Genomic DNA, 27,836 nt, shown 5'->3' on the forward strand with positions numbered 1-27,836 from the left:
CATTTCACCTCTGCAGCATCTCTGGTCCATTTTATCTCTACAGCATCTCTGGTCCATTTCACCTCTGTTGCATCTCCCCAACCCACCCCCTTCTCTCCTCTGATGCTGCCCCTACCCTGATGCAAACTCTCATCATTTCATGCCTGGACTATGACAATAACTTCTGAAGAGGTCTAGCTGTCTCAAGGCTTTTGCCCCTCCAATCTATCCTCCATTCAGCCTCCAAAGTGATTTTCCCAAAGTGCAGGTCCGACCACATCACTCCCCCTACTCAATAAACTCCAGTGGCTCCCTATTGCCTCCAGGAGCAAATACAAAATGCTCTGCTTGGCATTCAAAGCCTTTCATAACCTTGCCCCCTCCTACCTTTCCAATCTTCTTACACTTTACTCCCCTTACCTCCTCTTCTATCCAGTGACTCCTTGCTGGTCACTGCACAGGAGAGGGCAGGCAGGTTTGCTGCAGTTTATCGGCTCCCCATCAGTCAGGGATGGACACCTGTGCCTCACAATGAATGCCTACGCTACCAAGATGCTTCAGACAGAAGAGTCTGTGCCAAGATGGGGCTGCGGGCAGAAAAGGCACATTTATTTGTAAAAGGAGGAGGCTTAACTTATTACAAAAGGCAGAAGAGGCTCCTTAGCGTGGCCATTCACACTAGACCAAAGGAAACAGTATCTTCTTGGTCTGGTAACAAATCAACATCGTGGTTGGGGGGATCTGGACCTCTGGAAGAGAAAGCCCCTGAACTTTCCCACAAATTTCAGGGCTTTTCTTTTTAGGGGTCCAGACCTCCCCATCACCACTACAGATCTTAAAAGAAGGTAAAGAGAAGGGGGTGAGTGTCTGGACTATTCAAAGTCTCTGGGAATCCCGAAGCGATGGGGCAAGAGGATTGTAGGAGGAGACAGCACACAAGGCAAAGAAATACGACAATAAACCGGACAAGGCGGAGGTCAGGCGCATTCTCCCCCAGATCCGCTCTCTGCATCACCTTCTGCCCAGGCGCCTGAGGCAGGCAGCAAGCTCAAGGGCTCCTTGCGCCCATTTTACAGATGAGACAACACTTCGGAAGTGGGAGGAGGGCAGTGAGCCGGGCTTCCCTGACCCCCAGGCCGGGGCGCTGCCTCGCACCCAGAGCCCAAGCTCGAGCCACGGGGGCGCACACCCCCCAGGTCACCCCCACAGTGTCGGAGTCTATCCCTGCAGCGCTGATCACGGCCGGGGGAGGTGCGGGCGCCCTCCAGGCCAGTCCAGACCAGCTTCTGCAGGGGCGGGGGAGGGGGCAAGGCAGGGTCACCCCGGGGTCACGGCCCCCTTCGCAACAATCCCCCGACCCCGCACCCACCCCCCCGCCGGAAGCCAGGCTTGGTGCTCTCCCCCACCTCTGACCCCCTCCTGCCCACGTGCTCCCCTGCCTCCCCAGGATCTCAGGCTCCACCCCCTTGTTGGTCTGGGCTGCCTCCGTTTCCCCACCTCCGGGAAGGACCATTCCAGAAGCTCGTGACTGAGTTCTCAGCCTGGGAAGCTTCCCTTCCGGTGCTGCCTCAGTTTCCCAGTCCGCGCGTTCCTCCCTCCACCCTTCCAAGCCCCGGGTCTCGGCCCACCTGAGGGGCGGCCGCGCTTGAACCCCGAGAAGCATCTTTTGGGGATCCAGCCCGGGCTGTGGCCAGGAAGAGAGTGGGCATCCCAGAGGGCGGCCTGGGGGAGGTGGTGGCGGGGCCCATGAACTTGAGCAGGGGCCTTGCGCGTGCGCGCACTGGGCCTCCGTGAGGGGCGTGGCCAGACGCCCGGCCCGGAACCCTCACTCTCTGCTCCGCTTTCCTCGGACTCCAGAAGCCCTGCGACAGACCGCCGACTTCCGGAGAAATGGACGGAAGCGGAAGTCACGGGACCGAATTGGGGGCAAGGCCTTCTGGGAATTGTAGTGCCAGAGAATGTTGATGCGCTTGCGCAGTGGGCGCCCCCCTGCAGACCCGAGCCATCCATCCTCATCGGCAGCCCCAGACACTTCCCAGGTTCCCCGTCCTCCCAGCCTCCTCCCCCCAGGGCCTGCTCCCGACCTTCCCTCCCCCTCCCCCTCCCCATGACGTCACCCCTCCCGCCAGAGCTGGCCCCGCCCCCTGAAGGGAAGCACGTGGAGCGCGAACACCCTTCAACTGCAGGTGCAGTGGTTCCAAATGCCTGTAGGACGGGCAGCTGGGCAGCGCAGTGGATAGAGCACCGGCCCTGGCCTCGGAGGACCTGAGTTCGAATGCGACCCCAGACACATAAGGCGTATAAGCTGTGTGACCTTGGCCATGTCATTTAACCCCACTGCCTAAAAAAAAAAAAATAGGTCAGCACACCTGAGAATCACGATGGAGACCAAGAGGCAAGAGGCAGGGGATAAGGGGGCGCGGGGCTCCCCTCGCAGGGGTCCTTCCGGCAACATGACGGGTAGGTTTGTCTGCAGGGGGCTTCGAAGTCGGCTCCAGTGGCTGCCAGAAAGCTTTGCTGGGGTGACCCCGACCCCGATTTCTCCTCCACGACTCGGTGGTGAAAGTGTAAGACCTTCCCCCCCGATTCAGCAGCACCTCCATGGCCTCCATTACCTGGCACGGTGACACGATCGGAATGGGTACTGAAGCGGCCAGGTAACCCCGGGCAGGTGCTCCCGGGAAGAGCCAGGAGAACGCCAGCCTCTTTAGGTCCATCCAAAGAGGGCAGCTCTGGAGCCATGCAGCAGGCACGGGCCCTCGGGCACCGCTGCTACGTGCGCAGCCTAAGCCTGGACCTAGGTGTGCCTTCTGAGGGGGTGGAGAGGGGCACATCGACAACGCACGCAACCTCTTTGCAGACCGTGAATGTATCGAGCCAGAGAATGCTACAGTTTCAGAATGCCACGCTCAGCTCTGAGGAGCGCCTTTCTGCTCACGGCTGGAGTCTCATCTTTCAGTTTTGCAGAAACTAAAACACCAAAGGGCCTAACCCTAATTGCGCTCTCCTGGTGACCAACACCTCCTCTGCCACCACTTCTATCCCTAACTGGACCAAAAGAGAAGACAGAGGGCCAGTCCAGTCACCAATAACATTATGCCTAGCTGCCTTGGTCTCCAATGACGGGGAAGCTGTGGAGAGCTTAGCTGGGGCTCCCCCCTGGCTTGGGGCAGTTGTCAGGGCGTCCCTGCTCCACCAACCCCACCTCCCCTAGACGTGTTCAGATAGACAAACGGGTGGCAGCAGCACCACTCCACCGACCTCACCATTCTTTATATCGCTTCTTCTATAAAGGAGTGGTGATGGCCCGGAAGCTGTTTCTGTGTGGTGTTCTGCCACTCACACCTTCAAACACAACACCTGCAGCTGTTTAATAACATGGTAGCATAGTGACAATGATACCGCTTCACCAGAACTTGTTTTTTTGTTTTGTTTTGTGAGGCAATTGGGGTTAAGTGACTTGCCCTGAACCACACAGCTAGTGTTATGTGTCTGAGGCCGGATTTAAACTCAAGTCCTCCTAATTCCGGGGCGGCGCTCTATCCACTGCACCACCTAGCTGTCCCTTCACCAGAACTTTTTAACGTAATATCCCCAACAGTTTCAGTACTCATAGACCCCTGGAAAGAGAAGAAAGGCAAATGGCACTAAGTGCTATGTATGTTAAGAACTAGTCATTTTACCCTTCCCTTGAAAGTTTTCATGTTTTCTGAATACCCAAATTGCTCCAATAGGGCACCCACCTAACTGGTATACGACTTTACACTCCCTATGCAAGCGCTTATTTTCTAGGATAGGTAAAGGAGACTAAATGAGCCATCTCTGGGACAGAGCCAGCATTAGTCTCAGTCTGGATAAACAAAGGCCCCAAAAGGGATAATTGGTTGGGTCAACAGAACAACCCACAGGCCTCTGACCCAACACAAATGAATCTGCTATTGAGTTTGGGAGAACTAGACAACCTCGAGGTTCCTCCTTTTCCTTAACGATCGTTTACAAGTTGATGTGCTCCCATCATGCTCTAAGATTCAAGGTTTCTCTAATGAAAAGTTACGAGCCATATTATGAGTTCACTCATCAACTCTAGGGCCTCACACTTGAAACGATTCAGAACCACCACCCCAACCTGGGCCACTGATGTGTGCTTGGAGGTGTCAGATTGCTGGTGAATTCAGTCACCAACGTGCCTTCTATGACTATGGGACCATGAAAAGGCCTTAAGAAGGAAGTTTCTCATCTCTGTTAAATACCCTTTTATTAGCCAGTGTGGCTGGCATTTTAGGGGGTTTTTTACCTTTTGGTATCATTCCTAATAGATTAATTATAATTAAAATTCTAATCCGATGGCTCCTAGTATAGCCATCAAGGACTACACACCTATTTCTTTAATAGGTGTGTGTTCAATCTTACTTAGTTAATACAAAGTATGTCATTTTTCTGAGACACTTGTTAATTTGTATGTTTCTTCCTGCATTGTTTTGAGGGGGATCTCTCTACCTTTGGCTTCACGTTGAGAAATTCCTCTGAGTTTTGTCCATCTTTGAAGTAATACTTCTATTCTAAACCAATATGGACAATGGAGGGATTGTCCAGCAGTATATATGCCTTTGACAGACATTGCAAATGAACAAATGCCTTTGGGAAATTGCCAAGTTCTTCTAATAACCTCAAGCTTCTCCCCACAACCAAGGCCCAACTTTTTTTAAGCAATAGTATTTCACAGGAGTCGTATGCTTGTGGATCACAAAACACTGCAACCACTTAAAAACCAGTAAGGACCATCCCTCAGGTAGGAAATCAAGAAGCACACAGTGGTGTGCTGCACACTGAGAAGGCAAAGCCCAGATGGCGGAATGAAACCAGCATTTTTGCCCAGTTCTCCCCACACAGCCCTCTGCACCAACTCCAAGAACACACCAAACCCAATCCTGAGCGAGAAAGCTAAGAAAAAGTCAGTGAATCATTTCCTTCCAGCCCAGAACAGCCTAAAATTAGGATGGCAGAAAGACAGGCCTGCAGACACTGGGCAGGGGGCTGGTGGGAAGAACAGCACGCTGCAAGCCCACCACCGCCGGTCACGGCGGCAGCACAACAGGAGCGACCCAGTGTCAAGGGCGATGGGACTGACTGCCAGATCACAGAGAGTCCCAAGGGGGTAGCTCTGGGAGCAGGAACAGAGGCCATCTGGCCGCCGGGCTGCCAGGGTAGAGAGAGGAGCAAGGACCCTACTTGAATAAGGAGAGGCTTCCCAACTCTAATCCTAATTCTGCAGACCAAGAAGGCAGTGGCCAGACCTCTACCAGAATCATGTACAACTTGGAAGAACTGAAAATTTACAGGCCTCCACTGAAAAGCAGTAGAAGGATATAAAAGATAGAAACTCAGGCCAGATCTCACCACCACCCCGAGAGGTAAGCAGATAAATTCATTTCTAATTCTGACTCTAACCCTAAATTTGTTTCTAACATAAAATCCAGTCAGGAAATAGGCTAGAAAAAATGAGCAAACAAACAAGTGATTGGAAAGGCGATTGGAAAACTCAAGATACAAACTTAGAAGAAAAATGATTTGAAAATAACTCCAAGCAAAGCCTCAAAGAAAAATACAGATTAGATACAAGCCCAACAAGAATTCCTAGAAGACCTAAAGAAAAGGGGAAAAAAGAAGTTAAAAAGTGATTTTAAAAATCAAATAACAGCAAAGGAAAAATTGAAAAAAGAAATGAGACCTATGCAAGAAAATTATGAAAACAGAAATAAACTTGTTAAAAGATGCACAAAAATTACTCACAAATTAGAACTGGCTAAATAGGAAAAGAGGTACAAAATCTCACTGTAGAAAATAACTCCTTAAAAATTAGAACTAGTCTAACAGCCACGTTGTGTGATGACTAACTTTGATAGACTTAGCCCTTCCTGGCAATACAAGGATCTAAAACATCTCCAGAGGCCTTGTGATGGAAAATGCCATCCACGTCCAAAGAAAGAACTATGGAAGTCAAATTGCTATTTTTTTTTTCTGTTCTGTTGAGTTTTGTTTCTTCTTTCTGATGGTTGCTCCTATTGGTTTTAATTTTTACTTACAACATCACTAATGTGAAAATATGTTTAATATGAATGTAAATGTATAGCCTATATCAGATTGTGTGCCATCTTGGGGAGGGTGGTGGGGAGGAAGGGGGAGAAAAATTTTAAACTCAAAAGCATATGGAAGTGATTATTGATAAATCAAAATAAATTAATAAAAAAAAGATAAAAAAAAATAGAACTCCCTCTATGGGAAAGAGATTAAGCTTCTCCATAATGTTCTTGTAATGTCAATTAAATCATACATTCTGTCTATTAAAAATACCATTTCAAGAATTAATAAAAAAAATTAGAACTAGTCAAACAGAAGTTAATGACTCCATAAGACATCAAGAAACAATAAAATAAAGTGAAAAGACTGAAAAAAATAGGGAAAAAATGTGAACTATCTTACAGGTAAAACTGACCTGGAAAACAGAGGAGAGAGAATTTAAGAATTGTTGGACTACTTGCAAGGCATGATTAAAAAAAAAGAGCCTGGACATCATATTCCATGAAATTATAGAGGAAAACTGCACCAATATCTTAGAACCAGAGGGCAAAACAGAAATTTAAAAAATCCACTGATCACTCCAGAAAGAGATCCAAAAATGAAAACTCCCAAGAATATTACAGTCAAAATCCAGAGCTTCCAGATCAAGGAGAAAATACTGAAAACAACCAGAAACAATCCAAATACCTTGGAGCCACAGTCAGAACACACAAGATTTAGCAGCTACCACACTAAAGGATTAGAGGGCTTAGAATATGATATTCCAGGAGGCAAAACAGCTATAATTACAACAAAGAATAACACACCTAACAAAACTGAGTATAATCTTCTGGGGCAGAAAATGAGTATTTAAAGAAAGAGAAAGCTTTCAAGCATTTTTGATGAAAAGACTGGAACTAAATAGAAACTCTGACATTCAAACATTCTCAAGAGAAGCACAAAAAGGTAAACATGAGTCAAATCATATAGGACTTAACAAAGTTAACTGTTTACATTCCCATAAGAAAAGATGATTCATTGTAACCTCCTAAGAACTTTATCATCATTGCACAATTAGAAGGAGCATACTTAGAGGGTATGGTGTGAGTCTATTATGTTGGGATTATCTCAAAAGAATGGAAGGATGAGAAAGAGAGATGCACTGAGAGGAGGGGGAAAGGAGAGGAAGATTGAGGCAAATTATCTAACATAAAAGAGGCATGCAAGTATATGTTGTTAACAAGAGATACACTTGAAACAGAAAGATCCACAGTAAAATAAGGGGCTGGAGCAAAATCTATTATGCTTCAGCTGAAGTTTAAAAAAAAGAAATAAAAGGCAGGGGTAGCAATCATGATCTCAGACAAAGCAAATGCAAAAATATACCTAACTAAAAGAGATAATCAGAGAAACTATACTTTGTTAAAAGATACCATAGAAAATGAATTGATTTCAATATTGACCATATTTCAATATGGTGCTTATTTCAATATGTACCAGATGGCATAACATCCAAATTCTTGAATGAAAAGTTAAATGAGTTACAGGAAGAAATAAACAGCAAATTATGTTAGTGGGGACCTCAATTTACCCCTCTCAGACCTAGATAAATCTAAACATAAAGTAAAGGAGATGAATACAGTTTTATAAAAGTTAGATATAACAGACCTCTGGAGAATGTTGAATAGGAATAGAAAAGAGTATACCTACTTCTCAGCTGTGTATCGCACCTTCACAAAAACTGACCATGTATTCGGGCATAAAACCTCACAAACAAATTAAGAAAATCAGAAACATTAAATGTACCTTTTTAGGACCATCATGCAACAATCAAAAAAGGGCCTTTGAAGCACAGATTACAAATTGAAAATTAAGCAATTTAATCACACTGCATTAAAATTTAAGGAGAACCTAAAGGACATCATAAAAATAAATAAATGAAAAAAATATGGCCTGTGACAATCTACATGCTCCACCAGTATCCTTGTAACATCAATAAAAGCAAAAAAGGATCCCAACACATTGTATGTATGGACCCTTGTGGCGAACTCAGAGGAGGTTAAGGCCAAGACTTACAGGATGAATAAGCTTAACTCTTTCACAGGAGGAAATACCTCAATCAATAAGATTACAAATCCATTTAAGTGCTAAGTATGGCCATATTTGCAAGATATGCAAATAGGAGGAGGAATAGCCAATACTATTTTTAAAATGTTGGTCTATTCATGTACACCTCTTGATCATGTTCTCCTAAATTAGTCACAGAGGATCCACTCACTGGGCTAGACTTGTATAGTTAACAGTAATGAATAGGTCATCTACTGATTATGCCTTGCTCTCTATCTGATCAGTCTCTCCTTTTATCCTGGTCATACAGTAAGGACATCCTGTAAACCACTTCCCCATAATTTATAATAGGATACAACCTGCTCATGTCTAGCATGAGCTTCTCCACCGTCCCCTGGATGATCCTCAATTTCAGTCCTTCAAAAGCTGTAGTCTCCCATGACTCCAGCCAAACCTAGGTGGTACAGTATATAAAGAACCTGCAGTGAGGAAGACCTGAGTTCAAATCCTACCTCAGATACTTATTAGCTATGTGACCTTGGGCAAGTCACTGAATCCATTTGCTTCAGTTTCCTCAACTGTAAAACAAGGATATTAGCACCTACCTCCTAAGGTTGTTGTGAAGGTCAAATAAGTTAGGTGCCATATAAATGATAGCTGCTATTGTTATTTTTGTTACTCTTTTGGGCAGAAGCTTGGGGTAACTAAAACCAGATTAGTAGCCTTAGGGAAGTCTCTGTGGAAAACTAGGCAGATATTTGCTTCATCTATGGAAAGGGTTGGCAAACTTCAACCCAAGGGCCAAATCTGGCCCACCCCAGAGCCAAGAAAGGTTTTTACATTTTAAGATAAAGTTTCCTAGGCCATGTAAGAACAGCCAGTGTCCCAGGGCATAGTGTGCCAACCAGGTCCTTAGAATTTCCCTTCGATTGAACTGCCTAAATTTTAGTTGTGTGTACTGGTTGGAATCCTTCTCACATTTGTTATCTTCATAAAGCTTTGCCATTCAAGAAGTTACAATTTATCTAATGTCGAGTGAGACCTACACTGTTAGAAAGCCATTCTGCATTCATTACATCCATAGTTTCTCTTTGGTATTAATTATCTGATACTGATCAAACTGTTTGCTCTCATAGTCTTCCCACATTCATTATATTCACAAGGTTTCTCACCACAGTGAGTTTTCTGATATTTGCTCTAGGAAGGCCTTTCCACATTCATAAGGTTTCTCATAAGCATGAATTATTTTTATACTCACTAAATTGGAAGCCCTTATGAAAGGCCTTCTTACATTCATCAAAGTTTCCCTCCACTTATGAATGCTCAAGTGTTGACTGAGCTGTTTCCTCTCTAGGCAGATCCTTCCCATAGTTAGAACGTTCATAAGGTTTCTCTACACTTATGAAGTCTCTGATGTTCAGGACGCTGCTTCCACTCTAGGAAGGTCTTTCCACATTTGCTACGTTGATAAGGCTTCACTCTAACATGAATTCTCTGATGCTGAGCAAGGTACATCTTCAGAAAGAAGACCTTCCCACACTTATTACATTCATAAGATTTCTCTCCAGTATGAATTGTCTGGTGCACAGTAAGGTAGGACTTGGAGCTGAAGGCCTTCCCACACTGATTACATACATGAGGTTTCTCTCCAGTATGAACTCTCTGATGCCGACTGAGTTGTTTCCTCTCTAAGAAGGCCTTCCCACATTCATGACATTCATAAGGCTTCCCTATTGTATGAAGTTTTTTATGTTGACTGAACTGTGAGCTCTGACGAAAAGTTTTCCCACATTCGTGACATTCATAAGGCTTCTCTCCAGTATGAACTCTCTGATGCTGGGTAAGCTGTTTCCTCTCTAGGAAGGCCTTCCCACATTGATTACACTTATATGGTTTTTCTCCAGTGTGAATTTTCTGATGTCGGGTAAGTTGTTTCTTCTCTAAAAAGAGCTTCCCACATTCATTACATTCATGAGGCTTCTCTCCAATATGAATTTTTTTATGCTGACTAAATTGTGAACTCTGACGAAAGGCTTTCCCACATTCTTTACATTTATAAGGCTTCTCTCCAGTGTGAATTCTCTGGTGTCGAATAAGTTGTTCATTCCGACGGAAGGCCTTCTCACAATCATTACATTTATAAGGTTTCTCTCCAGTATGGATTCTCTTGTGTTTAATAAGTCCTGTGCTCCGGCTAAAAGCCTTTCCACATTCATTACATTTATAAGCTTTCTCTCCAGTATGAATGCTTTGATGTCGATTAAGTTGTGAACTCTGAGAGAAAGCCTTTCCACATTCATTACATTCATAAGGTTTCTCTCCACTATGAATTCTCTGATGTAGAGTAAGGTGTGCATTAAGCCTGAAGGCCTTCCCACATTCATTACATATGAAAGGTTTCTCTCCACTATGAATTCTCTGATGTTGAATAAGGTGTGTGTTCAGAAGGAAGGCCTTCCCACATTCATTGCATGTATAGGGTTTCTCCCCACTATGAATTTTCTGATGTACATTAAGTCCTTTGCGCCAGCAGAAGGCCTTCCCACATTCGTTACATTTATGAAGTTTCATTCCAGCATGAAATCTGTGATGGGAAGTAATGAATAAGTTGTAGTTAAAGCTTTTTCCTTTACTTACTATATTCATGCACTTTCTCCAGTATGACAGTAATAAAGTCTAAACTGTAACAATGATTTCCCAACCCAATTACAATTAGAAAATATCCAATTTGTGCCAAAGACACCTTTACTCAGTCTAAATAAACTTGGAAGTATTTTCTCTGAGTAGCACATTTAGGGAGACTTTCTGATGAATAATCCCTTTGGTAGAAAAAGGACTGGCCCCAGAACCGAGCTCCCGCCCCATTTATGACTTTTGTGGGGTCTTACAGGACTGACAGTTTTCCTTAGGGGTGATTTTTACTTGCCTAGAAGATTTATCCTTGTTGTTCTGCTGTGTCTTCAATGTGGCATCACATTCTAAAGTTTCTCCCAGTTTGGCAACATGGGGCTGGTGATGCCTCGGCAATCTTTCCTCATAGAATCCTTTCAAAGTAATGCCAAGTGTTGGAGTGGGCTCCCTGGCTTCAACTATTACTTCCCAATCTGAAAGAAATGCACAATATCACAAACACTAGCTCGTGGGAAACAAGGAAATGATTTATTTGTCTTCTGTCAATTTCATTAACTTTCGTGACAACTGCAGATTTGTTTCTTGATGACTGCCCTGCTCCTTGCCCCTTTCTCTCGTATTTTCTGGTCTCCAAGTTCCTTACTGAACAAGTTCAAGTCTCCTTTTGAGCTGCAATGGCACTGTTTAGTACCTGTCTCGTGAGTGTATGTACATTATTTATAGAAAAGGAGGTAAAATCACATTAAAACTAGCCTAGGGCCATCCACCAGCTCTTCTCACATTGATAAAGTTTTGTGATTTTCCCTCCTTTTCTATAAACAATGTACACACTATCAACTTTTTCCTGGTAAAGTAATATGCTTTGATGGGCTAGCAAAAAAGAAAAAAGACATAAATAGGAGGAAGAATGGCCTTTCACTGACCCTCCTACCAGCCTTGTGAGATTACCAAGTCAGTGACGCACTTTCCAAATGGGGTGGCGGTTGGAGTTACTGTCAAGGTCACATTGCCAAGCAGCAAAACTGGGAGCAGAACCCAGATCTTTTGACTCCCAGGCCCAAAGGCTCTCTCTACCTCACTAGGTTTCCCTTTAGCCAAAGTAACACACTTTATCAGAGGAAATCTAAGAGGGGAAGTCACCTGGGATCTGCATGAGCTACACGTAAAGAATCAAGAGCACTGTCTGCTGCTTGGCACGGACGACACCAGATATCCGAGTTCAACCGAACCACTCCCCTGGCTGTATGTTCACTAGCCACCTTATTAACACCCATTCTAGAATCTTCTCAAAAATCCCAGTTAAGTTTATGAGCCCATAGTCTGCAGACACTGTTTCTGAATGTGTAAAAATCAGCACAGCAACCTGGGAAGTAGAGACCTGGCACTGTTACATGCCAGGCAGGCCAGACCACCCTCTCCAGGACCCTAGACCCAAAGTCCCAGAAACAGCACTACTGCCAAACCACAAGTCCTCTTTCCGGCCCCATCCCTGAAATCACTGCCCAGGGAGCAATTCGGGTGTGGACGTTGCAGCTGTATCTGCAGGTGCTGCAGCCCTGACTTCCACAGGAGTCAGTGACTGAAGGCTCAGGAAAAAAGCTTCCACTCCCAAAGTCCTTAGCACTGCCAGGAGCAAGACAATGTCCATGAACATGACCTTTTGTTTTGCTGGTCTACCCCAGGACCACGTAGCTCTTACCTTCATCCCAGCACTATACCCTCCTTTATGTACCGTCTCCCCCAGCAGAGTCTGGCTTGCTTCTCTATCTGTACCCCAAACACACAGCACAAAGCTTTGGAAACTTGTTCAGTCATTCCAGTCGTGTCTGCCTCGTCATGACCCCATTTTGGGGTTTTCTTGGAAAGGATACTAGAGTGGTTCGCTATTTCTTTCTCCAGCTCATTTTACGCATGAGGCAATGAGACAAACAGGCTTAAGTGACTTGTCCAGGGTCACACAACCAATAAGCGTATGAATTTCAGAGGCAGCTGGGGGGGCCTGGAGTCAGGAAGACCTGAATTCAAATCCTCAGACACTTACTGGCTGAACCCTGTAAAACAGAGATAACAAAAGCACCTACCTCTTGGGGCTGCTGTGAGGATCAGAGGAGATAATATCTGTATAAGTGCTTCTCATGAGGTTGACAGGAGGGTCAGTGAAAGGTCATTCTTCCTCCTAGTTACGCCTTTTTTCTTTTTTGCTAGCCCATCAAAGCATATTATTTTAACAGGAACAAGTTGACAGTATGTACATTGTTTACAGAAAAGGAGGGGAAATCACACATAGTAGGTGCCTCATAAATGCTTGTTTCTGCTTTCCTAATGCTTTTCCATTGTTCATTCCTGAGCTCCTTAATCCTGCTACTCCAAAAGAATTCTTTTTTTTTCTGGTTTTATTAAGATGCCCCCCAAAAACCTGAATTACAGTCACATTGTCCTTAAATATCCCTGGGTCCTTCACCCAAAAGTTTCTAAAGCCCTTCCATCTTCTCCCAAAAGTTCACCCCGGTGGATTCCCTCCATCAGGCGTTCCTTATACAAGAGTACTAGTGGAGAACTCTGGGGCCCATTTGTCATCTCTTGCTCTGGCAAGGGGATCGGCTCATCTTCTTTTTTCTTAAAAAAGAGCAAATATTCTGCTCAGCCAAAAAAGAAAGGGGGAAGAGAAGTCATAAAACCAGGCCGATTTTTGTTCTTTAACTTAAATGGGCCCTCAATAGGGCAAGGTGATCTCTTCTACTCTTCCCTAATCCATTCTCTCCCCTACTCACCACGATGGTTGTTTCACAAGGATCCCTTAGTACTCCCTCTCCCATCCTTAGATGAAGACCTTCCCTCTTATTTCGAAGAAAAAATGGAGGCCATCCACTGGGTATTCTCCACTCACATCCCAATGACAGTTTGCCACTCTCTCCTTCATTCCCATCTCTGTTGGAAAAGTGGCCCTTTACCCCTCCATCCATTCATGATCCCATCCCCTCCTGTCTCCGTCATCAACTGTGCTCTGCTCTGTCTGTAATCCTTTCTACTGGACCTTTCCCCATTATGCTTCTGGACCTCTTCTTGGGGGGATCCCCTGTGGTGACCTTCTGGACTTCAAAACCATGCCCTCTCTATTGCTAGTTCGTCCTGGAACCTCCCTCCAAACTTGGGGTGGCCTATCCCAGGAATATCCTGCCACCCCTGTCTAGTATCTACCTCTCCATCCTGTCTGTCTGGATAGCATAAGAGACTTGGCACACCTAGCAAGCCATTGACAGTGTAAGTGTATGTATAACATATATATACTATTTGTCAACCAGCGTCTACTTGCTAATAACAATCAGATCCTAGAGAGAACCTCCTTCATTTGCTTCTCCACCTTTTGAAGGACAAGATCAGCACTGAGACAAACCCAGAAGTCGTCAGATGCTCCGACCTGTTTCCCAACCTCCTCGTTTCCCTTTTTCTATCCAGGAGTCATGTGTACTTCCAGTTCTTAGCACTCAAGAAACGCCCCCGTGCTTGTCTCTGGGGCCCTGCTCCTCCCTTCCCACATCAGCTTTTTTCAGGTCCTTTACTTCAATGCCAAAGCTACTGTTTTTCCTTCCTTTTATCTTCACCCAAATGCTCTCTTCTGGTCCTTGGATTCACTCACAAGTAGCCCACCTTAACCAACAATGCTGCACCCCTCTCCTCTTACCTTTGCCATAAGATGGACCCATTTGGATCCAAAGGCCAGTTCTGGGTCTTAATCCCCGAGTCCAATGAAATGGACTTGACATGTCTCTGCTGTGAACGTCGGTTCATCTCGCTGGCTATTTAGGCTCGATGTATTTGGGTACTGGTAGGTAGGACCACGGGCCACCTCTCTATTGCCTCCTTTCTCAGCAGGAAGACATTTCCTGGGCGTCTGTGCACCTCCACAGTCACATACCTCGCTACACTGACTATTGAGTCTCTCGCTGGTATCTGCTTGGTGGCTACACATGGGTGAGTCTCACCATCCCCCACTCTGGTTAGCGGCACCAGGAAGATAAGATCTTTAGAGGCTTGTTGTACATGTCAACCCAGAAATCCCCTTCCCATTCTCAGATACTATCTCCATGGCAGGAAGGGCCCAAGCCCACCACATTGTCTCTTCTCCTCATTCTCCAAGATTTCAGCCTCCTCCCCGGCAATGCCTCCATCCTCCTCGGACTGGTCAGTTCTTGCCCAGAACTTCAGCTTTGCTCACTTTTCTCCTGGCTATTTGTGCTTGGTATTGTACTCCCAGTGTTTAGCACGTGGCTGGGCTAAGTGATTAATCACCAATTCCTCCTTTCCACGTCAGGCTTTAGTGGATGAAAACACCTTGGGCCTTTGGTCTTCAGTTGCTACCCAAGATGTTGTTACTTTGGCAAGACTGTCAGGTGCATCATGGCGGCCTCACTTGTGCCCGTGTGAATTACCGGCAATGTTGCTTCTCTGCTACAAGTTGGACCCATGCCCCAGGAAGACAACAGAACAGTCAAGAAGCTGCTGCCTCAGTACCTCTGGGCAGCAAGGCCCCTTCCTCCCAGTCAGCTCCTCTGACCCTGCCGGGGCTTTGGCCCATACAGATGCATGTCAGCATCCCTCAGAGGATGAGCTGTCCCTCTTCAGACTTCTCAGCTCCGCGTGTTCAGGGGCCAACCTCCCCCTTCCAACATCCAGCCTCCTGACACCATCTGGGATTCCTCTGGGACTGCCCGATCTCTTTTGACTCATCTCTCCACGGAAGGCCTCCTTCCAGTTTCCTAAGGGACACTTCATGTCCTTGAAAACCTAGAAGGAGGTCTCCCTGGAGGCCACCTCTTCTCTGAGAGGAAGAGACTGCCCTTCCACGGGGGCCCTGGCAGCTGGCAGGGCAGCGACAAGACGGCTGGCTGCCAGGCCGTTCTTTCATCAGGGCTTTCCCCACAAGGATCGACTGACCAGCAAACCGCGCTGGCCATCCAGTGCCTCCCCACTCACCTGCACAGTGCCTCTGGGGGACGTCTCCCTCCGGCGTCCAAGGGGCTTCCCCCTGCTCCAACTGGCAGATCACATATGGTTTGGAAATGGCCAGGCCTGTTCATTGAACATGGAAAGGTTTTATGGACAGAGAGCCCCTTCAGAATTCAATTTCAGTTCCTTCTCTCTTCTGGAAAAAGAAGGCTGTCCACGCAGCCCCAGTGAATTGGGACAAAAGGCCTCTAAAAGAAGCTCATTAAGAATGCTTCCAAGGACCCATGGAGGCATGGCCCTCCTCCCACAAAGATCTGGGCTCAGAAAGAAAACTGTGGGATTCCCCGTCGAGAATGTGGACACCCGAGAGCAGGCAGGCATTCGGTGCCTTTCTCAGTATCTCCAGCACATAGTGCACATGCCTGGCATATAGCAGGTGCTTAGTAAATGCCTACTAGGTCTCCAGTATCTGAGACAGCACACCAGAATCCTGGACCTGAGGGAAGGGAGTGGGGGAGGGGTGGCCTCAGGGAGAATACCATCCAGGGGCCGAGTTCCAGGCCCTGGCTGGGGAGAGAGGGATACTAGCAGGCAGCCCACCAACCTCCCTCCAGGAATCTTTTGTTTCCGTAGGCCAAAGAATGACTGCAAAGCATCAAGACACCCCGCCACATTGCTTCTGGGAGGAAACGAAGCCCCTCCCCGGGCAGATTCTGCATCCTCACGGGGAAAGCCGTCCTCACCCAAGCCGACCAGGTTCCTATAGTTCTCCAACATCACATCCCTGTACAAGTCCTTCTGGGAAGGGCCCAGGTGCCTCCACTCCTCTAGGGTAAAGGCCACAGCCACGTCCTTGAACGTCACGGATTCCTGAAACACCCAACACATTTGTGGTTACTCAGGGCCCATCCCTCACCTGGACGCGGCAAGAGGAGGAAATCGGCAGGAAATCACAGGGACTAGTCCTCATGTTACACGGGATTAGCAGTGGACCAAGACAAACAGGTATTGAGTGCCCACCGGCCCAACATCCTTTGTGCTAGATCCATGCAACAAAATGGAGAACACGAACAGCCCCCTTTTTGGCTGACAAAGTACTTCACTGCCAACTGTTCGGCAGGAAATGGAAGACGTCGCCCCACCTGACGGATAAGAAAGCTGCTGAAATCTAAGGCAGCATAAGAGGCCGTCTGGCCTGGACCTGAGCAAAATCAAGGGTCCAGCCTCCCTCCCTGTGCAGTGAAGGACTCAACTCCAAAACTGGGCAGTCCTGTTACCAAGCTTTTCTTCACATCATTTGCTTCTCTTGAAAGCAACCCTTTCATATATCCCTCAAAGACTCTCTATCTTTCTCATCCTTGCTCCAAGCTCCCGAAGTCCCCCTCCCCAACCCTGACCTCACATCCATAGCTTTTGCCCAGCTCCTCCCCTCCTCCTCTCCCCATCACACAGGAAGAGGCAGCCCTTCTCTTCGCCATGCCAACTCCTCCCTGGGGTCGAGGGATCCCATCTCCTCCAATCCATTGTCCCCTCTGTCATGTTCAATCTCCTCCTGTCTCCTGGCTCCTCTACTGCCTACAAACATGCCCATGTCTTCTCCCCCACCCTCTAAAAACCCTCACTTGATCCATCCATCCCAACCAGTATCTCATCTCTTCTCTCTCTGGGGGCTACACTCCTTAAGAAGTTCATCTCCAAGGGCTTCCTGGTCCCAGCCTCCCATTCTTCTTATCTCACAGTCTGGCCTCTGACCCCACCATTCCACTGCTGTCTCCAAAGTTACCAATGACCCCTCAGTCCTCATTCTTCCTGCTCCATCTGAAGCCTTGGACTCACCAATCACCCTCTGCTTTCTAGGTTTCTGTGGCACTAATTTATTCGGGTTTTCCTCCTACCCGTTTGACCTCCTCCTCCATCTCATGCGGGACCTTATCCAGGTCACACCTGCTAACCAGCGATGTTCTCCCTCTTCTCTTTTCCCTCTAAACTATTTCCTTTGGGGATCTCATTGGCCCCCATGATTCTCATATCTGCTTTTCCTGCCCAAACCTCTCTCCCAGCTTCTTCCTGCCCACCAGACATCTCAAACTGGAGGTCCCATAGACACCTTAAACTCAACATATCCAAAACAAAACTCATTCCCCCCCGCCCAACTCTCTTCCCTTCTGCACTTCCCATTACGATTGAGGGCATGGCCATCTTCCCATTTACCCAGGATGGAAACCTCAATGTCACTCCCTCACTCCCACATCCAACCTATTACCATGGCTTGTCGGTCTTCATTTTGTAACACCTCTCGTACCCATCCCCCCCTTCTTTCCTCTGACGCTGCCACCGTCCTCATCACGTGAGGCCTGGACTCCTGCCATGACCTTCTGGGTGTTCTCCCTGCCACAAGCTCCAGCCAGCCCATCCTCCGTTCCCGTGCCAGATTCCTCTTCCTAAAGGACAGATCCAAGTCAGTCCCCGCCCCTTAATGGTCAGCTCCTGGGGCTCCCTATCAAGTCCAGAAGCCAACAGAAAACCCCATTGGGCATTCAAAGCCCTTCATGATCTAGCCCCCCACCCTTCCAGGCTCCTCACACCTTCCTCCTCGCCTTTCCACCCTCCTCCACCATCCCCCCGCCTCACATGCTCTTTGATCCGGTGACACTGGAAACACCCCCTCCCCACTGCAGGAACTGTCACCGTCGGTTCCCTGGGCCAGACTCCCCGGCTTCCTTCACATGTCACCTTTGCACAAAGCCTTCCTGGTCCCTTTTGGGATTACAACGTCTTTTATCCTGTCTAGAGCTGACTTGTTTGCACTGCTGGCTCTCCCAGCAGCCCTCTGGCTCCTCAAGGGCAGAAGCCTGATTTCTGCCTTTGTCTGCTCCATATGCACTTAGCACAGGGCCAGGAACATAGTAGGTGCTTCCTAAGTGCTTTCTGATTGGCTGTCGGGGTCAAGCAGAGCAAGCTTATTTTCCTCTTCCACTTGACAGTCTTTCAGAGACTAGAAAACAGCATAAGACAGCTCTTCTGTTGGGCCCTTCCGCACTGTGTGCCTCCGCCGAGAACATCCCTCCTGGCTCTGCTGGCGTTCCAGATGTGGCCAGCCTGCCTCAGCTCCAGGCTCACCACCTTCCAGCTGCCTCGGTGCCTAGGGCCCCCCCTCTGGACCAAGCTCCCTCCCCTGCAGCTCCGCTCTCTGGAAGTCGACACTACAGAATGTCAGTGCCCACCCACTTTCCAGCTTCCCCTGTTAGAATGTAATCTGCTAGAAAGAAGATCCAGTCTGTGCCCGAGCTTAGCACAGTGCCAGGCCCAGCGAAGCCATGTCACAAAGCTGTACACGTCGTCTTCTCTCCATTCGAGCTCCTCCCCAAGTCCTTCCTCCACCGAGAGCATTCCCCTGCCTTCTCCACCGTCCTCTCCACACGTCCTCTCAGACACAACACTCAGGACCACACAATGCTCAGGAGGCGGTGTCCAGGCCCTGGACACTTTGTAGGAGGCCCGAGGAACTAGGATGGGTGGTGCCGGCTCCAGCCACACGCCACTCTTTGCTGACACGTGGTCTGTAATCTACCAAGACCCCCAGACAGGCAGCATTTACGCAGTGTTTGAAGGCTGGCAAAGCGCTTCACAAGTGTTACACGGATTGTTTCATACTCACAGCGCTGGGTGTCGGGTGGTGTTCCCAACTAACCCCACCTTCTACAGGAAGCCTGCCCCAGGCCCTCTTCACTCCAGTGCCTTTTCTCGGTTAATTATTTCCTATTTATTTATCCTGCCTAGAGCTCACTTGGGAGACGGTCATTCGCACAGTGTCTCCCCCGTTAGCTCCTCGAGGGCAGGGACGGTCTTCTGCCTCTTTCTGTATGCCCAGCACTCAGCACAGTGCCTGGCACATAGTAAAAGCTTAATAAATGTTTACTGATTGACTATCCCCATGTCACAGCTGAGCAAACAGGCAGATGGACGTGAAGTGTCTTGGCCAAGGTCACAGAGCTGGTGTCTGAGGCCATATTTGAACTCAGGTCTCCCTGACTCAGGCCCAGCGCCCTGGCGCCCCCTAGGGGCCGCCATCTTTTTCAGACAAGCATCAGACTCGATGGTTGTACTTATCTCTAACAAACGTTATCTCACTAGATTTAGACACAATTAAAATAGTTTTAGCCCACGATAAGCCACCCTCCGGTTCCCTTCGCAGGGGCTGTTTGCTGTCTGGTCCTGCTTCCCTGTCTTGTACATGACAAGATTTTTGGGGGAACACGTGACAAATCTGTGGTATCTACTCTCCCGGCGGCTCACCCCCCCTCACCCCATCTGTCCTGGCCGAGGACCCACCTCCTACAAGAGACTGCCATCAGCCGCTTCTCCCTTCCCTTCTGCGTATCTCAATAACCACCGACCTCAGCCCTCGCTCTCTCCTCCGGCTCTGGGCCCAGACGAGGAGATGATGTCCTTTACCCTGCTTGTACCCCAGGTTTCTCCCACTATCGTGCCCGCTCCTCTCCGATCTCCAGCCTCCCCCATTCGCTGGTTCCTCTCTGCCCTCCCCCCATCCTGCAGAACATCATCTCTGCACCTGCTGCACCTCAGGTGACCCAAGGCCCAGCTCTTCCTCCCCACGTTAGAAGGTAAGCAGACACCCTCTTTCTACTTGGGTCTGCATCCCCGGGGCTTAGCATGGCGGTACCTGGTTTTACAGCTCCCTAGAATGGCCTGTCTACGTCTCCTCTTAACCCCTCACAACCCAGCTCCGACCTCATCGCTCCTCCCAAGTCACCCGTGCTCTCTTAGTGGCCAAATCCAATGGCCTTTTCTCCAGAGCCCCTGCAGCCCTGGACACTGTGGGTCACCCTTCTCCCTGGGTTTTTAGGACACTGCTCAGAACTCTCTGACTGCTCCTTCTGTCTGCCAGATTGCCCATATGGTGCCTCTTAACTGTGGGTGTTTCCCACAACTCTGGGCTTATGGGACATGGATACAGTCTTAGAGGCCCGACACGTGGCTCCCTGGCCCTGGAAGAGGTTCCTGGCTTCCAGGACAGGTGCTCAAGGTGGCTTGGCTTCACCTGGAGGCGGGAGGGACATCTTCTCCAGAAACACTCCAAGAGTCCTGGCTGCCAGCTCCGCCGGTGGGTCCTGTAGTCTCTCCCAGGTCCCCCAGGTCCCTAGGCTGGATGGATTCTCCCAGAGGGGCTGACTTTGGGGTTGGGGAATAAATAATATCCTCCCTTCACTCTCCTCCCATGCACATGAACTGTCAGTCCAAACAGCTTCCTCCTATCTAGGAGGATGGATGATGCTAAGACCAGTTGGGGGGGGGGGGGCAGCTAGGTCGATAGAGCATTGGCCCTGGAGGCCCAGGAGGACCTGAGTTCAAATGCAACCTCAGACACTTACTAGCTGTGTGACCCTGGGAAAGCCACGTAATCCACTACCAAAAAACCAAACCAAAACAGTAGGGGGTTAGAAGCTGGCAGAATGTGAGAAGCCAGATACACATCTAATGTGCTAACAACCCACACACACGAAAGCTCTTTGGGTGGGAGGGTCTTCAATAATTTGCTGTTGTTGTAACGTCCTGATGCTTCATGACCCCATTTGGGGTGTTTTTGGCAAAGACGCTGGAGTGGTTTGTCATTTCCTTCTCCAGCTCATTTTACAGATGAGGAAACTGAGGCAAATAAGGTGAAGTGACTTACCCAGGGTCACAGAGCTAGTAAGCATCTGAGGCCGGATTTGAACTCCAGAAGACAAGTGTTCCTGATTTTCACTAACCACCTAGCTGCTCCAATAAGTTCTAGGAGCATTAAGGGGCCCTACGACCGGAACCTCCCACTCTCAAATTCAGAATTCTCCTTGAATTCTGGGCTGACCTCAAGCTCCTGGGGGTGGGGGCATGCTGCCTGGATAAAATGCCCCCCCCCAATGAATCCTGGGGAGTTCAGGGCTCAGACCTCTGGTCAGGTACCAGCCCCAGGAATGCCCCCCTTCTGGGGTGGGGGGAACAGCATGGGGAAGCCCCCTTCCCATCTAAGGAAGGGCAGGAAACAGGCCTTTCCTAAGCGCCGACCTATTAGATTATTAGACATAATCTCTTTGGGTCCTGACAGACTAGGAAACTGAGGCAGCAGCTGACACACCTTGGCCACGAGCCAGGGAGCCCTCCAGGGCAGGGACGCCCGCCCTCTTCCAAGAAGACCCACGTGGGCCCCCCAGCCCCACCGGCTCAGGCCGGCCCCATGTCTTCACTCACCCTGGCGGGGGCAGCAGGATCCGCGGGCTGGGGTCCCGGGGCCATCTCCTCCCTCTGCCTCAACCGCGAGCCTAGGGATGGAAAACAGCAAGGGAAGCATGAGCCGGCACCACTCAAACCAAGGGGGGCGGGACCGGACGGCCACGCCCCCGTCGGCACCGGCCAATCGCAATTGTGGAAACCACGTGTGAAGACCACCAAGACAGAGGGCCCGCAGGGGGCGGGGTCAGGGCCCTGGGAATCCTGCGCACGTGCCGCCTCCCGGGCCAGCAAAGGAGCAGCGTTGCCGCTGATTGGCTGCCATCCTTCGCCACGCCCCCTTCCCAACTAGGCGTGAGGAAGCAGTTCTCTAGCGGAAGCCATGTGGCTGAGGGCGTGGCAGGAAGGCGGGTAGTCGGGCGCCCCGCTCCTCCTCGCCTTTTCCCCTCCCCCAGCACCCCACCCTGTCGAAGGTTCCGAAACTAGGCTCAACGTCCCCCTTCCACCTCCGGGACTCGCTCACCCCAGGCCAGGGCCCAGGGGCGCACGGCTCCGACGGCAGCTGAGGGTGAACAGAGCCAAAGCGGCCAGGAAAAGGAACACACTGGCGGAACGGACGTGACGTCACCATGGAGCCCACACCGGGACCCTGCTCAGAGCCCAGGGCGCGCTCGAAACGTCTTCTGGGAAATGTAGTTTGGAGAGCCCGCCTCGCCCAGTGCGCATGCCCAGAGTCCCTTCTTGGCTTGACCTGGAAAACTTGACCAGAGGACGCGCCTGACTGTCCAGGCTCCGCCCTGGGGTCGCCCGTGGACCTATGCGGATTTCCGTGTTTGCCTCCCCAGCCCCGCGTTGGAGGCTTCCCCTATTAAGATCCTACTGTGTACTCTGTAGTTCCCCATCTCCTTCCCCGGCTCATTTTACCAAGGACGAAGACACTGGGCCCTGCCCGCAGGGAGCTTACACTCCAGACTTCCAAGCGGGGCGGGGTGGAGCTGGTCGCCCACCCCCGCAGCAGTGCTGGGTCCTCGGTGGGCAGATTGCCATCGGAGGGACAGCCCCCGGATTAGGGCGCCAGGCTCCCACGGAAGGTGGGAGCTCTAGCCTTCTGCCTGGTTGTCCCATGTGAGTCCCCAGCACCTGCCATCCTCCTGGCCTGACTAGCCGTCTTGTCAAAGGGGTGCCAGGCTCTGTTGTGCCTAGCTAGTGAAGGCAGTGCCCACCCTCCGAAGCCTGGCCCCGGGGAAAGCTCCGACTGCCTTTCCCGTGATACACTTGGACCAGCCTTCAGGAAGATAATAGGATAATTGTACAGCCTCTGCTGGGATGTTTGGGGTGTGCAGGGAGACCAGCGCCTCGTGGGAGGGCTAGCCAAGGACTGTGAGGGCTGCTGTCCACCTTTGGTGTCCATTGGCAGCCTTTACTGAGTTGTTCTCAGAAAGAGAAACAAAATAAGGCTGCCCTGTGAACGCACATTCTCTCAAAGCTTGCAGAACCTGCATATAGAGATAGGCGTGGGAAAGACAATGAACCCAAGGATGGACGAAGAGGATTTTTGTGTTCAGAGCAATTCCCTCTCACCCCTCCCTTCCTTCCTGGCTCAGGATGCCTATGCCAGCCGAAATTATAGTCTCCAAGTGTTTAACCATGATATGAGAAAGGAGTTTCTTAAGTGAATAGATTGTAAATACAATAAGATAGGAAAAGTGTTAAAGTGTCCACTGAAATTATAGATCTAGGATATCTGTGCTTCTTTTACCATTAACGTAACATAACATAGTGTATGTCCATAAAACACTAAGATAGGAAAAGTCCCATTATTCAAGGTAGTGTCTGGGTCAAGGTGACTTAGTGGTCATAAACAGAAGAATGTTCTTGGTCAGCTTCAACTGTTGACACAGGAAGGGGCATTCTGGGTTCACTCAGAGAGCAATGCAATGTATGTCCAGAACACACAAAGCATTATGGTAGATTAAGCCTGAAATGTCTCTCCTGATCGGCCAATCTGAGTTTTAGGCCTGTCTCAGGTGTTGGGGTTCAAAATGATTTGAGGAGGGGTCTATATCACCTATCTATGGCCCAACTCTCACCTGAAGCTCCAAGAAACTATAGCATGCCCAGTGGCCACACCCCAATAAAACCATCCTGGCATACAGGCTAAACTAGGCTGAAGGTAACTGACAGGCCTGGAACCAGTTTGTCTGCCCCAAGCAGGTGAAGATTTCTCCCAGCAGAATGGGTGGGTGAGAACAATTTGTTCCAACAGCAATGAAGATGGCTGGAGCAGGTGCTTGGGGACATGTAGAACCTGGTCAGACGTTGAAGACTCCAAGGTCATCCACTGCACCCTGGGCCATCACCAACCATCCTCACTTTTGTCCTCCCACTGGATTTTGATGACTCTGGAAGAGAAAGTGAGGCGAATGACTTTGTGCAGCTCTGCCTCACTTAAATCCAATTAAAAACTGCACCCACTTCCTGGATTCCATCTCTTCTGGGTTTTCTTCTCTCTTGGTTCTCCTGTGTGTCTGACCCTTTTACCTATTCTTTGGAGAGCTTTGTCCACATCACGCCCACACACTGTGTATGTTCCCCAAGGTCCAGGGCCTTCTTCATTAGAAACCTCATCATTATCATTTCTATGTAGATGATTCCCACATCAATGTATCTAGCCCCAGTCTCTTTCCTGAGCTCCAGTCTCACATTACGAAACTGCTAATTGACTATTTTGAACCAGATAGGAATCTCATGACAAAACTCATTATCTTTCTCCAAGTAACCCACCTGTCTTCCAAATACATTCACTTCTGTTGAGGGCACCAGCTTCGTTTGTATCGCTCGGAGATTAGAAGGTGTCATCCTAAACTCCTCTCACACTCACCCCACACAGCCAGTTAGTTCTTCCATCTCCCATCTATATCCGTGATATCTCTCCTACTAGTCCGTTTCTCTATGCTTACATAGCCACCACTGAGTGCAGGACCTCATCATCTTATGCCTGGACTGTTTCAACAGCTTGCTGGTGGCTCTGCCTGGTGCAAGTCTTGTTTCTCTGATTCCTTCTCCACAGAGTCACCAAAGTGATTTTCCTAAACACTCATCTGACCCTGTAAGCCCTAAGCTCTAACAGTCACCTGCAGAATTTAATACAAACCACATTTCCAGCTTCCACAGCTTCACCCCTCTTAACCTTTGAGTCTCATTACACTGTATTCCCCTCCACATACTCTGCAATCCAAATATGCTATTAACCAATCTGCAAGGCACTGTGTTAAGTCTTGGGGATGCAAAAAGAGGCCAAAGATTGTCCCTGCCCTCAAGGAGCTCACAGTCTAAGGAGGGAGCCATGCAAACAAGCACGTACAAACAACTTGCATACAAAATAAATGGGATTAAGAGGGTTTGGGGAAGACTTTTCTTAGAAGGTCGGATTTTAGTTGAAACTTAAAGAAAGCCAGGAAAGTCAGCGGCTAGAGCAGAGGAGGGCGATCATTCCAGGCACGGGGGATAGCCACAGAACATGTCCAGAGCTGAGAGAGGGAGTTTCTTGTTTGTGGAATGGTCAGGAGGCCGGTGTCACTAATCTGAAGAGTATGTGTCAGTGTGTAAGGCATAAGAAGACTGGAAAGGTAGGTGGGAGCTAGGTTATCAAGCTCTGAATGCCAAAAGGGAGTCACCAGAGCTTGTCGAAGAGAAAGGTAACATGCTCAGACCTGCACTTTTGGAAAGTCACTTTGGTGGCTGAAGGAAGGATGGATTGGAGTGAGGAGAGACTCGAGACAGGCACACCCACCAGTAGGCTAATGCAGTAGTCCAGGCTTGAGGTGATGAGGGCCTGCACCATGGTGGTGGCAGCATCCAAGGAAAGAAGTGGCAAATGAGGAAAATGTTCAGTTTTGAATATGTTGGGTTGAAGATGTCTACTGGCTATCCAATTCTAGGTTTTCAATAGACGCTTAGAAATGGAAAACTAGAGGTGAGGACTGAAAAAGTAGATTCGAGTATCTTTAGCATAGAAATGATAACTGAATCCATGGGAACTAATGAGATCATCAAGGGAAGTAGTGTAGGGGGAGAAGAGAAGAGGGTGCAGGACAGAATGCCGAGGGACACCTATGGTTAAAGGGTGAGATCTGAATGAAGATCCAGCAAAGGAGACTGCGAAGGAGCAATTAGATAGGTAGGAGAATCTGGAGGGGTGGCCCAAAAACCCAGAGAGAAGAGATCTATCAAAGAGAAGAGGGTGATCGAGTGTCCAAGACTAGAGAGGCCAAAGGAGAAAGAGGACTGAAAGAAGGCCGTTGGATTAGGCAACTAAGAGATCATTGATAACTCTGGAGAGAACAATTTTAGTGCAATGATCAGGTTGGAAGTCAGATTGGAGAGAAATTATTATTTTGCTATTATATTAACAACCAATTATTAAATTGGGATCAAGGCTTTTTCTCCTTTATTTCCTCGTTTTGGGCCCAGCCCCTGTAGAAGGTCAGTCATTCATTGATGAGATGTCCCTAACCTTCTGGGAACACGCTTCTCAATCTTGGGCCCAACCCCACCCAACCAGGATAGGGGGAGTGTAGACAGACTCCAGCACGGTTGAGTTCTTGCCCCAAGGAGAACAGTCCTATCCTTTTACCCCTCCATTAGAATTTAGGATGACTCAGTTTATGAAGGAGAAAACCAACCAGAGTGGTCTGGATGGAAATGGATTTCTCTGTCCAGATTGCTAGAGGTGGCTGAGTCTCATGATCAAGCCATGTTCTCAGCAGGAGGAGCTGAAGACTTCTGGCTCACCTCCTCATTAAAAGGCCACCAAGCAGGGTTGATTTTCACTTACCATGGCATCTCCTTTAGCCTAATTAATAAATTGATTGTTAATTACCCAGAAGCTATGTTTCTTGAGTTTTTCATTTGTCTCAGACTGTAAGGGCCACACTGGGCTTGGTCACCATGACAGGGAAAAACAAAGTGGTGGGCCTCTAGCTAGCTTCCTAAGCAAGTGATCTTGCAATCTGCAGCTCACAGTTCTGGGGCATAAGATGCAGAAAAATAATCACTACCTCTATAGAACCATATAAAATTGATTGATACTGACTGGAATAGAGTAGGGGTCCTCAATGAATCAACTTTCTCATTCCTCCCTTCAATCCACAGAAAGACCCATCTATCTTTGGATCATTACCATCTAAATGCACAGAGGGCAGTTCATGGGTAACACAAAACCAGAAGGGGGCAGTCCCCTCACTGAGGCACAAAGGTGACATTAGTAAAGAGGGAAATGGCGCAACTTATACTGATTATGTTCCATTTGATTAAACAATAACTCCTAATACATTAGATGTCTGAGATGACACTCTAACCAAGAACCATGAGGGACAGGTACCTCCTACGAGATATGAACATTGGGGGACCATAGGGCATTTGTTCACATGCAGTGATGCAAGCATTGTCTGCCCTACACACAGGTTCTGGAAATCTTTGGTGTTTATGAAAGCTATTCAAGCAATTTTGACAAACATCCACCCCATTACAGTGATGAGAGGTGACATCCTTGTGGACAGCACAATCAGATCTAGACATTTGGAGCACAGGAAGTGGAGGAAAATAAGGAATAAGTTAAATTCCATGAACAAAGGAATTATCAGTCATTGCCGTCAGTGGTGGAGTAAACGAGTAGGAGACTGAAAGGGAGGATTTGAGGTTCCAGTTACTGCAGGCTCAGGAACAGATGGAATAGGAACCATTTGTAGAGAGGATGATGAAGATGAATTCCCATCTCATACAGCTGTCCAGTCTTTGAAACATCCTCTGATGCAGTCCTGGGGTCCTCTGGAGATCTCTCCTCCTAGTACTGGAATGAGTGGGCTCCACAGCAGCTTCCAGTGAATTTGCTTCTCTGGTTCAGGTCACTTGCAGGGATCTCTTTC

At 48.5% G+C, this 27,836-nt stretch overlaps 1 pseudogene; it reads right to left on the reverse strand.

Annotated features, from left to right (window-relative positions):
* Positions 1–16,741, reverse strand: part of LOC114030807 — a 31,816-nt pseudogene extending 15,075 nt beyond the window's left edge.
* Between the last annotated feature and the right edge of the window lie 11,095 nt (positions 16,742–27,836).

The sequence above is a fragment of the Vombatus ursinus genome, unplaced genomic scaffold (genome assembly GCF_900497805.2).
Source record: "Vombatus ursinus unplaced genomic scaffold, bare-nosed wombat genome assembly UNPS02015012.1, whole genome shotgun sequence".
In the NCBI taxonomy this organism is placed as follows: domain Eukaryota; kingdom Metazoa; phylum Chordata; class Mammalia; order Diprotodontia; family Vombatidae; genus Vombatus; species Vombatus ursinus.